Raw genomic sequence first — 10066 nt, 5'->3', positions numbered from 1 at the left:
GAGATGAAGGGACCTTTAAAGGTGATCTAGTCCAATCCTCCTGCAGTTTGCAGAGACATCTGTAACTAGATCAGGTTGCTGAGAGTCCCATCCAACCTGACCTGGAATGTTTCCAGAGATGGGGCATCTATCATCTGTCTGAGCAATCTGTGCCAGTGTTTCACCATACTCAGCAGTCTGAATCTCCCCCCCTTTAATTTAAAACCATCACTCCTTGTCCTGTTGCTGCAACCATTACCCCTCCTATCAACATGAGTCAGAGGAATTTGCAACAGTTCCTCCTTTTTTAAAAACCAGGCAGCACAATGTTGTAGCTAAGACACTGTTCAGGCTTTGCCTCTTATCCATGAGTGCATGTGTCTGTGAATAAACTGAAATGTTGGCCTAGAAGCTGCTTCAGGATCTCATGCGAAATTTTTACTGGTGCAAGGAGAGCTGGGCTGAGTATTAGTGAGCATAGAAGTGAGACTCCTACTCTCCCATGATGCAGTCTCTTTTTGTCACCTTGGTAAGATGTCCTAAGGAGCACTGCAGTGTCACCCTTCCTCTTGAAAAGAAAAATAAGAAATTAAGACATAGTAATTTAAATCTAGAGCAGAATAAGATTATAAATTTCTACATTACCCTGTGACTGCTGGAGAGCCTTCCATTAGCATCATGCTGCTGAAATGTTGCATGAAAGTAGAGCTGGTCTGAAGGGTTTCAGACTAACTGAGCCACTTCATTTGCCTCTGTTGATTGCTTTCTTCTCTCCATGGTTTTTATTAGGGGAGAATAATCTCTTCTGTTTATAGACAATCAACAAAGTGTGGAGGTGGATCAAAGAGAGGCTTTACTCACCATCCTTTTGTTAAGCAATTCCTGTGTGGTGGAGCAGGACACACAGCTAGACTCCGCCTAGAAGCCAGCCAGGGCTTCCGTTGGGCACTGGACTCTTTCTGGCATGTTGCAAATGCATGAACTCCTCCAGCAAAACTGCAGAAACATGTCATGTCCCAACAGTGATGCATTGGGGTCTCCTTCAGCAGGTGGGGTGGAGAGGGAAGGCAGCCCCATGGTTTGGGTGCTCTCCAGGCAAGGGAATGCCAATAGCTGAGATGGCAGCCGGCCAAGGGGTGACTACAGGACCACAGTAAGTCTAAGCCATATCCTTGTTTTTTGGGTAATGCAGACTGTCTGTTCACACTGAAAGGAAGGAGGTAGGGATTCCAAGGAGCTCCTAAGCTGTTATTTGGTGATGGCAAATTTAGAGGTAGGTTTCAAACATGCTTCATTTTGGTGTTTCCTGCAGCCTGGCTTAGCTGTTCTTCAATGCACCAAGGGCAGGAGGATATTATCAATCTTGCTCTGCAGCACCCACCTCTTTCCACACCTCCATTAGGGATCTCTGCAGATCTGGACCTTGTTTTGCTCTGCAAAAGCCCCTAGTCCTCACTGCCAGACAGGAGCAGAGCAGGCAGCTGCATGAAGTTATCTTATAGAACAGGAGATTACCTGTGCTTTGTGGTCAGAGAAGGAGTGGTGTTGTAGGGTGGAGACTCCTTTTTTGTTCACACAGAATACATTAATACAATAATCCAGGCTGGCAGATATTTCAAAACTAACAATAGAGATTGACGCATTTTTCTGTTGTGCCTTAGATAAATAGCTGCAAAATAATTCCATCTCCTCTTGCCACACTGCTAATGTCAAACAGGTCCAAAGCACCTCTCCAAATCCCCTGGATATTGTTTGGCAGCATTTCAGATGTCCACAGTCCAAAACACTGAGCATGTTTAGGAAACAGCCATGGCTGTGAGTTTTCCTCTGTGGTGCCAGAAACCAGTGAATGAACCACATGAAACAGATTTTACAGAGAGGTGAACACTGGAGAGAAGGCAGATGCCTGACAATATGTTTTTGGTTAAGCCACATGTACCAGTTATCCATGCTATGCCATTTGTAGAGAAGGGCACTCGCTATGTAAGTACCTTCTCTCCCTCCCACAGGGCATCACTGGCCTTTTGTTTGGCTTTGACTAAGAGCAGGCATTGTGTTAAAAACCATTTCCACATTGTGTATGCCACAAAAGACTTTCTGAGAAGGGAGGACTTCGTATTCAGGCAAATGCCCATGCTCGCCTTCTTTATCAATCAAAGAGAAAGCTCAAATTAAATCAAAATTGCTTTGTGAAGTCATTTTTAAGTATGAGTCAAAGCTCAGTCAAGTCAATGGGAATCTCTTTACTGACTTCTCTGGTTTTCAGACCTTTGCCTTGAGGGTAAAAGATGCTAAACACAAACCAGGCCTCACTCTTGCAAGGCACTGAACATCTACCTTGTAGATCTCCATTCCTTGTACATGCCAGTGTGAAGACATACTGGAAGTGTGCTGGACCATCTCATTTAAACTACACTATCACTTAGAAAGGTTGGATCAGATGACCCTTGAGGTCCCTTCCAACCTGACATTCTGTGATTCTGTGAGTGGGACACATCCTTCTCTGAAAATTTCTCTTGTGAATGGAAATTCACCTTCACTGAACTTTCAGAGACATTAAGGAAAAGGCAGTGGGATACTTTGAATATTCCTGAAGGGGATCTAGAACTTTTTTTTTCTTTTTTTTTTTCCTAGTATCTGCCTGACTTTAAACTTAGTTTTGTGGAGAAGCTTGAAATCAGAGTGGGGTGCTGAAGTGGAGGAAGCTGCTCTTTCCTGCAAGAACATCTAATCTCAGGCAGATTGGGTGCAGTCCAACACTGCAAACTGCCCACAGTTAAAACAAACCCAGTGAGACCAGGGCAACCAGCCAAATACAAATGTGGCTGCAGAGACTCAAACCACAGGGCTCAGGATCTAAGCCATATGCAGGGCCTGAGCTTCTTAGTATGGCTGTAGGTTATTTACCTGCTCTGGGATTTATTAGTGGATACTCAGCTAGCAGTTTGGAGATTAAACACTTCACATCAGCACATGTATCAAGGATAATCTTAATACAGTGAAAAAAAGCCGTCTCAAAAATGTACTAAGTAATCCAAGCCAGCTGAGTAAAACTGTGTCAAAATACATTTAGAACAATTTAGAACACAGAATGGTTTGGGTTGGAAGGCACCTTAAGGATCATCTAGCTCCACCACCCCTCCCATGCTCATCTGAGCATAAATTCCACAGACAAACCACTTACAAGAGAAGATGGTAGGAAATTGGTGAGGTGTTCTACAGGAGCTCTCCCAACATTTTTGCTGTGAAAGCCAGTGGGGTAAAAGTGGTTGCCCAAGAGGGTCAGAGTGAATGATAAGGCTTTGTTTTAGTTAATTCCTTCTTGATACAGTCTAAAAAAACAGAGATTTGCTGAGGGAGTACTAATTTTGCACACTGCACAATTTATACATAACTTCTGTCACAATGGCCTTGAAGTTTGACATAAAAATTATGGAGAAGAAATATATTTTGAGTATATCTAAACATTGATCCCTCACAGAAAAGACATAGGAACAGCCAAGAGTTGATCAGTACTATGAAAAAAAAGACGCAGAGATTTTATATAATATTAATTAGCAGGGCCTTATCCTGCTTGCCATACCCAGTTCATACAGAACTTCCAAATCTTCACTGCAGCATCTTTAATTGGCCTATTTGCGCAGAGTTATATTTCTTTTTATAATAATCATGGTATTTATCCACCAGCATGATCAATCTCAAGAGCAGCAAATAGTCAGACACGCTGTCCACTTCAAATCATTTATTTATGATGAAGAGGATTTCAGCACAAGGTCAACAGAAGGTAGAAAAGGTCTTCAAGGGAGATGTTTTGAAGGCACCTAGAAGTACAGTTCTGAGAGAAGGCCTGTTCCCATTTTCTCAAGTGAGGGAAAGCACATACCTCCTATACCTTCCTGCTTTTGCTTGGCATGTTCTTTACCAACATATATAACTATGCTAAAGTATCTCAGAGGCAAATGAGCTAAGTCCTAAGTTTTGAAAAAGCATCACCACATTGGAAGAAGAGAACTCAGTTTAAAGATATTGTGAGCAGTTCATGTAAATCTGACTCTGTCAATCACTAATGAGCTTTTTGAATCTATTTATTGTTCATTCAGGCATCCAGGAAAATCACAGCTCAGTGTGTAGACCACACTGTTGTTTTTGCCATTATCAGGGGATTTTGCTGAAATAAAAGCTAAAACTGAGATGTGTTATGCAGCCTCTTATGGTAACAGCTGTACACATGGTATTTGACCAAGTACTCAGCTTTCTTACGGGTGCTAGAATAATTGAATTGTTTCAGTTAGAAAAGACATACAAGATCACAGAATTCAACTGCCAGTGTAACACCACCATGGCCATTGAACCATATCCTGAAATGCCATGCCTGCATGTCTTTCGAAAACTTCCAGGGATGGTGACTCCACCACAGATTCATAGATTCACAAGTTGTGTTGCCTTGGAAGGGACCTTCAAAGGTCACCTTGTCCAACTGTCCTGAAGTCAGCAGGGACACCTCCAACTAGAGCAGGCTGGCCAGGGCCACATTGAGTCTGATCTTGAACGTCTCCAGGGATGGAGCCTCAACCACCTCCCTGGTAAGCCTGTTCCAGGCTTTGATAACCCTTTCAGTGAAGACATTCCAACCCAAGTCCATTTTCTCTCATCCTATCACTTGACACTAGAGAGAAAAGACCAGCACCCACCTCTCACCAATTTCCCGTCAGGTAGTTGTAGAGAGCTGTAAGATCTCCTCTGAGCCTCCTCTTCTCCAAATGAAACAATTCCAGCTCACTCAGCTGCTCCTTACAAGACTTGTACTCCAGATCCTTTACCAGCTTCAGTGCTCATTGGGCATGTTCCAGCACATCAGTGTCCTTCTTGTAGTGATTGGCCCAAACCTGAACACAGTATTTGAGGTGCAGTCTCACCAGTGGCAAGGACAGGGGCACAGTCACATCCCTAATCCTGCTGGCCACACTATTCCCAACATAGGCCAGGACACCATTGGCCTTCTTGGCCCACCTGAGCACACTGCTGGCTCATGTTCACGTGGCTATCAACAAACACCCCCAAGTTCTTTTCTGATAGGCAGCTTTCCAACCACTCTACCACAAGCTTGTAGCTTTGCCTGGGGCTCTTGTGACTCAGGTGCAGAACCTGGTACTTGTTCATCAGCTGCATTTCATGGGTAAGAGAAGTTGAATGTTTACTTTCCACATTAACATGACATTCATTTTATATTAGGGACAGCAACAATACAGGCTGTCTTATCCCAGAAAATTAACCATGGCTGGGACTGCTGCCTTAAGGCTTCAAAAAGCTCTACCCATGCCTCAGAACCCTGATCTTTCAGCTCAGGGTGGCCATATCCAAACTGCCACCAAGAAGGGCTGCAGGTCATGGTTGACTTGCCATCCCAGGACACTGGTGGGCTGAAACACAGCCCTGTTGAGGCACGCAACAATTTAACTCTACAGGTGAGTTGAAGTGTGGAGAACATCAGTACAGACACAGCCTTAGGGTATGTGTGTAGAGCAGGGTGGCTGGAACTGGATGATCTTTAAGGTTCCTTCCAAATCAAACCATTTTATGCATTCTGTGTATACTGCATATGCAACTGTAGCAACTACTGGATAAATCATAGAATCGTTAAGGTTAGAAACGGCCTCTAAGATCATCAAGTCCAACTATCTTCCAGCATCCTTTCCTACCCCCCTTCCCTTCCCTCCCTTATCTTTATGATGCCAGCTCGTGGAAACATTGAGGGTTGAGTCTGTGAAACACAAATTTTTAATAGGTTCCTCATCACTTTAGCATGTATGAACTTTGGCACAAGAGGAAAGCAAACAGAAAGCAACTGGTGATAAGAAACTTCCATGGATGTTTGCCAAAGTACATTTGTATAGGTGGTGGCTGCTCTATTTGTTTTCTAGGATCACGTTCTTGAGCCCTATCAGCATGAGAGATGATTTTTAAATTCAAAATATTTCATTTATGCTTCATTCTGACTTACGTTCCATCTTCAGATCTGCAGTTGTGGTCTGCAGATCAGTTACAAACCAGGCAATTGGCATTTCTGTTTCCTGACTGGGAGGTTTAGCACAACAAACCAAGCACAAATTGGATATTTTGGGTCTGAATGTTTAATTTGGAACATACTGGTGGCACATCCACTCTGTCATTTGTGTGAAATATCCATTTAATACAGTTTCAGAACTTAACATATGGATGCACTATTTACTTGCTATGGGAGGCACTGGGGAACATGATGGTCCGAACACTGCTGAGCAGGTACTAGAAGGAAAATAAATCTGCTGTAGATCCTTTGTGTCTGCTCCTGGACCTGAAATGGCTAGTCCTCAAATAGTGAGGGACAATGGGTTACTCTGCATGCCTGACCACATCCAGAAGCTCTGGCACTCAGAAGCCATTAGAGCAGTAATTTCTTATTGAGCAAGGGGATTACTTTATGTCTGGGCAAAATTTTTGATCTGTAGTGGTAAGACATTTTACCACCACACTACCACAGTTGAGTTCATTCATCACAGAAAGTATCATCATGTCACTCTGCACTATAATCTGTATTGCATCCTGTATCCTGAATACTCCACACAGCTAATTCTCCATCTCAGAAAAGCTGTAGCTGATCAGATAAAGGTACATGCTACAAAGCTGTGGGGACTGTTCTGCTGGAAAGATGACTATGACTCCTCAGCCTGAATCAAAGACAACCGAAAAGGCTGAGCAGATGCCTATGAAATCATGACTGGCATGGAGAAGGTGGACAGGTATTGCCAGCAGTCAACTGGCAACCGATCTCATCCAGTACAAGAAGCCCAGGATGTAAAGTGAGGCTCACAAGGGGCAGCTCTGAACATCAGAAAATGTTTCTTTTTTCACTCACAACTTGTATTTAAGCTGTGGAGCTTGTTGCCACAGGATGCTTTAAGCAGCTAAAAGTGTCTAGGATTTAAAAAGTCACTGGACAAGTTCACGAGAGAAAAATCCATTGAGGGTTATTAAAAACAAGACATCATGTCTAGATAAGAAAACCCAAGAGCAGTAAATCATTAGAAGCTAAAACAATATTCTGGGAACATATGTCTAATTGCTTGTGTGTTTTCACAAAGTGTATGATTTCATCTATTATTGGGAACAGGCTACTGGCACAGATGAACTTCTGGTTTGACCTGGTCCAGCTTTTACAGCACTTTTGTTGCTTTTTTTCCATACAACAATGCCACCAGTTCAGTGAGTTCTGTACTTGAGTCTTGCCAGCTCACCTGCTAAAGAAGCAAACTAAGAGGGCAAGGGCATGAAAACAGGCTGTGTGTGCCCTTCCTGCCCTGCCTTCCAGATCTGTTAAGCTGCACCAAGCAACCGTAAAGCCAGCTGATTTCACCTCCCAGGGATCTGCTAGGAACAAGGAGAACAACGAGAGAGCAACTTGGCAAAATATCCAAATGCCAGGGGTGGCCAAAAGCACTTTCAGATGCTGGTGCTGGTATATTGTTGTGGACAATCTCCTATGCAGTTGTATGCACAGGGATGACAATGTGCTTGGGTCTGAGACGTTTTGCATGAAGACAAATTTCACTCAGGAAAGCTCTAGTCATCAGGGTGTTGCACATCATCAGGAAAACATCTAGAAGACCACTGGCTCTGGTCTTCAAAAGTCAACTGATTCCAGCATAAGATCTGCAAGGCACTTCCTGAAAATCCACTAATTCTACTTTCAAACATTTTTTAAATAACCAGAGGCAGAGGATTCCTGCCATGAAATACTTCCAACACAGTACCTCTGGATTAAAAAACTTCTAAAAAAGTTTTCTTGGGATTAAATTTAGATTTCTTCTTTAGGGGAGTAAGCATAGCATTAAATTACAGAGAAGCTCAACTATTTTCTGATAGTTTTCTTTTTTTTTTTTATTATAGACTTTTTATCCACATGAATGATAAAGAAACTACAACAGAGTTAAATACCTTTTTTTTTTTGATAACAGTGATTATATTCTTAATTACACTCAATATTAAATTGTAAAATATTTCCAGAGGAGTACAATCGTAATTCATACAGCAGGCAAAATACAGGAGGAGCAAAGGGCCGAGGGAAAAGGGTGTGAGAATTTTTCAGTCTGCTTTTAAAAAGCACTGTGTATGGCTAATGCTGCTTTATCCCCATTAATCCATCCAAATGTGGGTCTGGCCCATCTGGTTGGATGTGCATTTGTTAACATAAAACAATCACTATTCAAAAGTAAAAGACAAACTGGCAGGCGCCGTCATTGCTTGCAGCGCTGAAAGGCTTGGCAGTTCCTTTCACAGCTCATCTGTACAATTCATTGAAAGCATTTTCTCTACCAAGTTCAGTAGTCCTAAAAACACAAAGACTTAAACTTTGGTACCACCAAAAAAGATCCAGGACAGGCATTTTTAAATTTTTTTTTGTTTTGTTATTTTTTTTTGTTGGACTTTTTTTGTCTTTTTTCTTTTTGTTTTCTTTTTTTTTAATTTTGTTTTGTTTTTACTAATAAATGGCTGCTACATTCTATTTTACATGGTTGTCCATGATGCTTTGAGGTCACTTGTCCTTGGGTTCAGAGGAACCCGATTTGTTTGTTCTTTAAATCCCCAAGCCCTTCCATTTTCTCAGTCTTTATACAAGTCAGGTTTCTCAGTGGTGGGTTGTAACTCACAACATAACAGCTGCAAAAGATTCTGTGCTTCTGGGAATGAAAAAAAAATAAACAAAGAGATGTAATGTTACCAACACTGAGCCCAAGTCTGAGATTTCTTTACTCAAAGAATTATAATCTTTATTTACAGTCCACAAAAAAGAGATACATGTAAGTCACCTGCTCCAGAAGCATCCTCTGAAACTTTACTAGTTAGTAGAAATGAAATGTGGAAATGCTCACATTAAAGTGCAAAGTGTAACTGACTGAAGCATGGCTAAACACAAGACCTGCAGTGGGAAGGAACATAAAGCCCAACAAAGGGTAGCTGACAAACACAGAGCATGACCTGAGTAGCTGCTCTGCAACACATTGGGTCTTCAACCCCGCAGCATGTTGTGTGGGTATGCACGTGCATACATGTTTCCTCTTAAAGCAACTCTTTTCTGCTTGGCTCACTGAGAATCCGAAATTGCTTCTGAACAATATAGTTGTGATTCTCTGCTTGACTGATTTAGCTTAGCAGTTAAGTAACAACTAATCTTTCAAAAGCACTAGGGCCTACTTAGAGAAATCCCTGTTGTCTGCAGGGATGGTGTGCCACTGAAAACGAAAACAGCGTGAGAAATGCATCCATCCTTCACTCTCTCAGCAAACAAGTAGGCAACACTTGTAGCTGTGATGCCAGCACCTTCCTTGCAGGAAGTGTTGGCTGATGAAACCCTGGTGCTGGGAACAAACAGTGCCGTGCATCTTGATGCTGCCATCCTCAGGCAGACTTTTATTGCACATCAGTGCTTTGGACAAGGCGCTCAGGGCCAGACCTGCTGCTTCTCATCTGAGGAGGCATACTGTTTTATTCAGGACGTTAATATCACTAAATTTGTTTTAAATCAGGGCTCAGATTAATGTAGACAACTGGGAAACACCAGCAGTCAGCAAGAAAGTATGCACAAGAGGGTAAAACAAACGGAATTGGTGGTTAGATTAATCTCCTTATCTCAGCAGGCCGAGCCCAAGGACAGATACTGGTTATCTGGTTCCTCTATACTTACTCCTAACAGTTTTAAGTATTTGCTTCTTCCATAGCTTAGGTAGCATCCACCAGATCTATACTATCAAACCCTTCTCAAATGCCCCCAACTTTCTCTTCAATACTTGTACACTGTGCACTAGTGAAGTTTCTGTGTACAAATAGCTCCTTTTTTACTAATCCATTTATTCCACCTCAGGGATTTTTAGAGTGAATCCACAAGCTAGATTTGTGGCATAACACAGTAGCAGGGTTACCAGCTTCTTGCTTCTCTGTCTCAAAGCCCTAATCTTGTTTTACCAGAAAAAAAAAAACTAAAAACATAAAAAAATCACCACAAAAACAACAACAAAAACTCAACTACCCACAGAAAAAAAAAAAAAAAAGCAAC

Source organism: Indicator indicator, chromosome Z (assembly GCF_027791375.1).
Source record: "Indicator indicator isolate 239-I01 chromosome Z, UM_Iind_1.1, whole genome shotgun sequence".
Lineage (NCBI taxonomy): Eukaryota > Metazoa > Chordata > Aves > Piciformes > Indicatoridae > Indicator > Indicator indicator.
The sequence above is the reverse complement of the archived record's forward strand: the minus strand, read 5'-3'. Positions refer to the sequence as shown.